At 33.3% G+C, this 6432-nt stretch overlaps 1 non-coding gene across 1 annotated transcript; it reads right to left on the bottom strand.

The window, feature by feature from the left end:
• Positions 1–5661: 5661 nt before the first annotated feature.
• Positions 5662–5734, bottom strand: Trnaa-agc (transfer RNA alanine (anticodon AGC)). Its single transcript has one exon. It is a non-coding gene; the product is annotated as a tRNA-Ala (tRNA).
• Positions 5735–6432: the final 698 nt, after the last annotated feature.

Here is a 6432-nt window from a genome sequence, read left to right as displayed (position 1 = left end):
CACACATACACACACACACACATATATATATACACACACACGCACACACACACACACTCAAATATTACAAACATGCATATATATATGTGTGTGTGTGTGTTTGTGTGTCTGTGTATATATATGGATGTATGTCCTTGTGTGTTTGTTATATTCCCAGTCTAAGTTTAAATATGCATATTTGAGTATGTGTGTGTGTGTGTGTGTTGCTGTAATTATACTATAAAATACGTAATATAATATAATATAATATCATATATTATAACTAATAATTAAAACAAATATAATTCTAACAATTTGTTTCGACTCATATCCACTAGTAAATTTATAAAAATTCACATTGACGAACATGAGACGCCTCAGGTTAATATTTTATTGCTTTTGTTTTTTCTAAATGTAATTTAGGTCGACAACACACACTGCAACTAAAATGGAAAGTTTGTTTTTAAGAACTGTTGTAGGTATCTTATGTAGTATGAATGAGACTAGGCTGCTAGTCAATATACCTTGCTCATCTTCATAGAAACTCGAACGTTGGTCCAAAGTGTGTGTTTGAATAATATGTATTCCTCGGTTTTAAATTATACATTCATAATGATCGCTCTTGCTGGCTTCGATAAAATGCCTAGAATATATAAGTTACATTTAACTATGCGAATTAAAGATGTATTGTGACAACACGTGTAGGCATGCAATCATAAGACTGAGGTTTCAATTCTCGTGTGAAGAGTTATTTTAGGGTTTCGGCCAACGAAATCTATTTCAGGTTGATTCCTTCCACGAAAATGATCTTTAAGCCAACCAGTATATTGATCAGCGTCGAGGTAATATGCCACTACGTTTAAAGAGTCAGTCAGAAGTCCAATTATCTTCACAAATAGATAAAGAGGAATAGGACCAGCAACGGACTGCTTCATCTTCATCTTTTTCGTTAATGTTCTGCTATATTGTTTGCACCAGCGATCTGTCACATGCCTGTTATTAAAAAAGTATTTTCTATATCGATGCGTGTAATCATGTTTACAATTTCATATTACGTATTTTCTTACAAATCTATTCAATTCCGTATATATATATATATATATATATATATATATATATACACACACACATCCATATATATGTGGGTTACACGCACACACACATATAAGCATTGTATTGTTATGGTTTCTCGACAAAACATGCGATCTATTCAGTATAATGATTTAATAAGACCATAAACCTAATATTATTAGAGGAAATGATTGAATCGCCTCTGCTCTGTGTGCATACACATTTACTCAAACATACGATCACATAAAACACGCTGCACACATATGCACACAGTCCCATAAAGACAACACATATATATATATATATATATATATATATATATATATATATATATATATATATATATATACATATGTTTAGATGCATACATATAACTATCCATATATATATTCATATACATATGTATGTGTATACATTGTATGTGTGTGTTTGTGTGTGTGTGTATGTGTCTATGTGGATGTGTGTCTGTGTGCAAGATGCTACGTATGGACATATAGGCTTGCCATTTAATTTCACAGATATTATTTATGCAATAGAGATACACTTGCCGATATAATTGCCACACGCTGGTGCTACGCTGTCTCCGAATTACGTTCGATTGAATTTATGGCATTGTATGTCTCTTGCATACTTCTCCTTCAGGCTCGCTGGCTTTCTGTCGACGTGTGTGCTAGTATCAAAAACAATAAACAATCTTCAGAAACCTTATAAAGAAATACATAATTTAGATATAATTATTTCAATCAAGAGTGAAGTCAATCCAAAGCGAACTCTTGTCGATAGATCCAATTTCAATTAAATCCCTTCCCGTGTCTATTACCGAATGGTACAATGAAACTGATGTAATATGAAATTACAGATGAAATGGCTGTCAACTGTTGGAGGCGTATATCGTTTCGAGGTGTTAAATTGGTCTCTTCCAAGATTTCTCGACATGATGACTCCTCACGTTAATCATTCTTTATAAATGTTTTATACACGGATACGGATATGTATCATAAAATACGTATGTATGCTTGTATGAATGTATATATGCATGTACGTATGGTTTTCCGCATATATAGAACCATACTTTCATGTATGCATGCATATGATAGAACATGTATGGAACCATATGTGTGTGTGTGTTTGTTTGTGTGGGCGCTTGTATATGTGTGAGTGTGTGTGTACATATGTATGTCATTATTCGCTTTATTTCAAGAGTTCTTACCAATAGAAAAACAACCGTTTTCTAACCTAGATCCAAGGCTCTTTCATTGGTATTTCAACATCAACAACATGATATTTGCATGTATGTATGTTTTATGTAGGTATTCTCATGCTTAGAGTTGCATATCTTGACATGATTTTATATATTTAAGTGATAAACTTCTGGAAAGCTGCACAGATATTTACAATTCCACTTGATGGATTAGATCTTTAATCTATTTACGTATGTATGTATGTTCCTTCTAGATTTCGTAGCTGGCTGTTGGTACTGAAACCCATAGTTACGTATTCGAGTGTTGCAAATCTGTAGCTTTACTTCTTTATAGTTTGTGGAATAACTGAATATTCAACTTTAGATTAATATAGATGCGTTCGGTTCCTATCATCTCTAACATTAAGTTAATATTTGCTTGGCAACTAATTTCCATTATGGTACATGATCTCTTTTTTCAACCTCCACGCTCTTATTTCATCTGGTCCCTACTGGAGTCCTGGTGAGAACATTTCAACAGCAATCTCCATATTCTTGTAACTTTATATTTCCATCTTTGGTAGCATACGTTCTACAGATTGCACAGTGTATGTAAATACAATAATAAGACTAACCTATGGATTGGTCTGGTTACTACACCGGTTCACGTAGAATAAGCATATCCTGCTTACAGCGTGGCTGATGTCCTTATTTCTATTGCCAAAACTCGGCATAAGTTGTAGCATATAGTTTGTTTGCTTGCATCTATGTTGATTGTGCGTCTTGTGTTTATCGATATGAACTCATGTTCGTATATCGCAAAACCATAATATGTAAAGTGAGAGCACGGTTGTTAATTTGAAGTAGGCATGTCGAACATCTATATTCTTCGAAATTTCCAGCTTTCACGCTACAAAGCAATGTATTACATTCTTCTGAAGCGTTTTTCTGCTTCTCAAGTATTGTCGAGGTACTGTAGAGCAACGTCTCTGTACATAACTGGCTATCAGTAAGGAAGTACTTTCTGAGAAGCACCTATCCACTTTTTATGACGTTATTCACTTCACGTATGCGACTTGATATATGGAAAAACTCTGAGTGTCTTTTGTAGATATTGTAAGATAGTTCACTTTGATGTTAAAATTTTGCGTCCTTTATTTTTTTCTAAAAGCTGCCTTTTATCATTGTTCATGTAACAATTCGTGATTTGGATCAATAATGTTTGGGCTTAAGTATTAAACACCGCACTTTTCTTCCACTGAAGAGTACTAAATACATATACGAATTGAGGGAGAGCAATAAAATTGCAGAAGGCTCTGAGGAGAATATTTACTTTTTCCTGGTGATATCATTTATCGGTTAGGGAGGTTTTGTGATAAATACCATCCAAGGAAAGATTGTCATCTGTCCCTATGTACCTGCTACATTCCTCGTCAGACATCAATAGTATGGAAGATATCGAAAGAAGCATTGCTGCATTTTTACATGAAATCTTGCGAAATTTTGTTACTCCACTGTTAAGTAAGATTCCCTACTGATAGGGATAAATATTTTTATACCAAAATTAAAAATATAAAAGTGTTTTCTCAAATTAAAAACAATAATCCATTAATGCTGACACACGTATAATAGGAGATAATGGGTTGCACAACAAGTGAACGCTATCGATGTGGCCATACATACATAGATCAAAAGATCATTCAGACATTGATGTGATGTTTACCTACATTATAGTAATGTTAAAACTTAAATTTACATTAAGGTCTTCTGTTGGCTTTTAAATAATAGAGAACTCTCTGCCTCTCCCTCTTTATATATGCATAAACACACAATCACTCACACATAGATATACACACATGCACATACACATCTCTCTCTCTCTCTCTCTCTCTCTCTCTCTCTTTCTCTCTCTCTATCTATCTATCTATATACATCTATATACATGCATATGCATATATTTGTGTGTGTATTGTGAAGGTGTGTGTACAAGTGGTTACGTCCTTGCACTCATGATCGGTAGATCGCGGGTTCGATTCACTGATTACGCGGCGCGCTGCGTTCTTGAGTACAACACTTAATCTCACGTTGCTGCAGTCTCTCTTTTGAGCAGAGAGGAATGTTGGTCTGTTTGCACAACTAATAGGGTGGCGTTATTTGAATGTTAAAACGATGCAAAAAGTGTGTTGTCATCAGCGATGTGTAACAACATCTCATCGCCTGGACATGGCCACGTAATATGCATATATATATATTATATATGTGACAAGAATGAAAGAGGCACTCAACACATTCGGTAGGAGTTACACACACACACACACACACACACACACACACACACACACACACACACACACACACACACACATACACAAACACACACATACACAAACACACACACTCACACACACAAGTAAATATTTAAGTGTTAGATATGATCCTAGTAGTACGTCGATAAAGTACGTCAATTTTCTATCGCTACGTAGCGTCATCCAAATGTAATTGCCCAATTGTCACTGGATCAACCTCAGGGAATCCTCACTGTACCTTGAGTATAAACCCAACAATAGAGACGGAAAAGTGAATACACCGTTAATATTATCGTTGACAACGATTGTATTGCCACTTCCTTAAGCCTTAACCTACGGATACTAGCTAACAACATGCATTAAATCCGAGCGAAACAGAGTTCATCTAACGAGATACCTCGTATTAAGTCACCTAATGAAACGACTCTATCCCGAGAGATGCACCACAAGTAGCTGTACATTTTCCCGACCGCGAGGGATCGATGTACAGTGTTTAGAAACGTCTCGTTGTGAGTAATACACTTTCTCGTGCATTCCATTTCCTGTTTCTATCGTCTCTACCGAATTCTTTTAATAGGCATCAGTCTATCCGATGATATAGTACAGGACGCAAGTGGAACTGAACCCAAAACCGTATGATTGCAACGTGTGTTTCTTAACCTGTCATTTCCATAAAACATCTACTTCTCATTTCGTGCATTTAACGACAAAATGCTCCAACAATAGAGACGGAAAAGTGAATACACCGTTAATATTATCGTTGACAACGATTGTATTGCCACTTCCTTAAGCCTTAACCTACGGATACTAGCTAACAACATGCATTAAATCCGAGCGAAACAGAGTTCATCTAACGAGATGGACAGCAGACAACTAATGAAGGGTCGTTCTTTATGTTACTTGTCTTGTTTTCCAATTATTTTTCTTGTTGTTCGCATACCCAAGTTTATCTTCGTATTTCATATCGTTTACGTTTTGTGACGTCCTTTACCATATATGCATATATATATATATATATATATATATACATATTTATTTATTTATTTATGTGTTTCAGCCAAGTGGCTGCTGTCATGCTGGTGCACCACCGTGATAAAAATAAGCTTCTATTAGAAAACGGGAGGTTGGAGAATCCGGGTATCGATCTCGGTACCTCTCGCATGCTAAGCGAGCGCTCTACCATCTGAGCTAATTCCCCACACACATGTATGTATATATATATATATATATATATATATATATATATATATATATATATATATATATATATATATATATATATATATATATATATATATATATATATATATATATATATATATATATATATATATATATATATATATATATATATATATATATATATATATATATATATACATATACATATATATATATATATATATACATATACATATATATATATATATATACATATACATATATATATATATATATATATATATATATATATATATATATATATGTTTATATAAACACATTTTATTTATGTTAGTATATGATTGAACGCCACATCTCCATTTCCTAGTAGGTTTATACACACACACACACAGACACACACACACACACACGTATATATATATATATATATATATATATATATATATATATGTATATATATCCTCATGAATCAGGCTTCTTTGTCTTTGCCATCAAAAGTTTACTGCTGTAATACTTACTGGAAGATTGATATCTTGAAGAATAAATACTCTGATGATTTTTATAATATTTTTAATAATCTCTTTGTCAATAAAACTTCAGAAGCTAAAAACAAAATCGAAATATAGAAACACTGAAGTCTGTCGATGACACATATATATGTTATTTTATATTTCTAGATAATTTCATATATTTTTTATAGTTTTTGCCTTGAAA

The sequence above is a fragment of the Octopus bimaculoides genome, chromosome 8 (assembly GCF_046866305.1).
Source record: "Octopus bimaculoides isolate indiv1 chromosome 8, ASM4686630v1, whole genome shotgun sequence".
Lineage (NCBI taxonomy): Eukaryota > Metazoa > Mollusca > Cephalopoda > Octopoda > Octopodidae > Octopus > Octopus bimaculoides.
The sequence above is the reverse complement of the archived record's forward strand: the minus strand, read 5'-3'. Positions and strand labels throughout refer to the sequence as shown.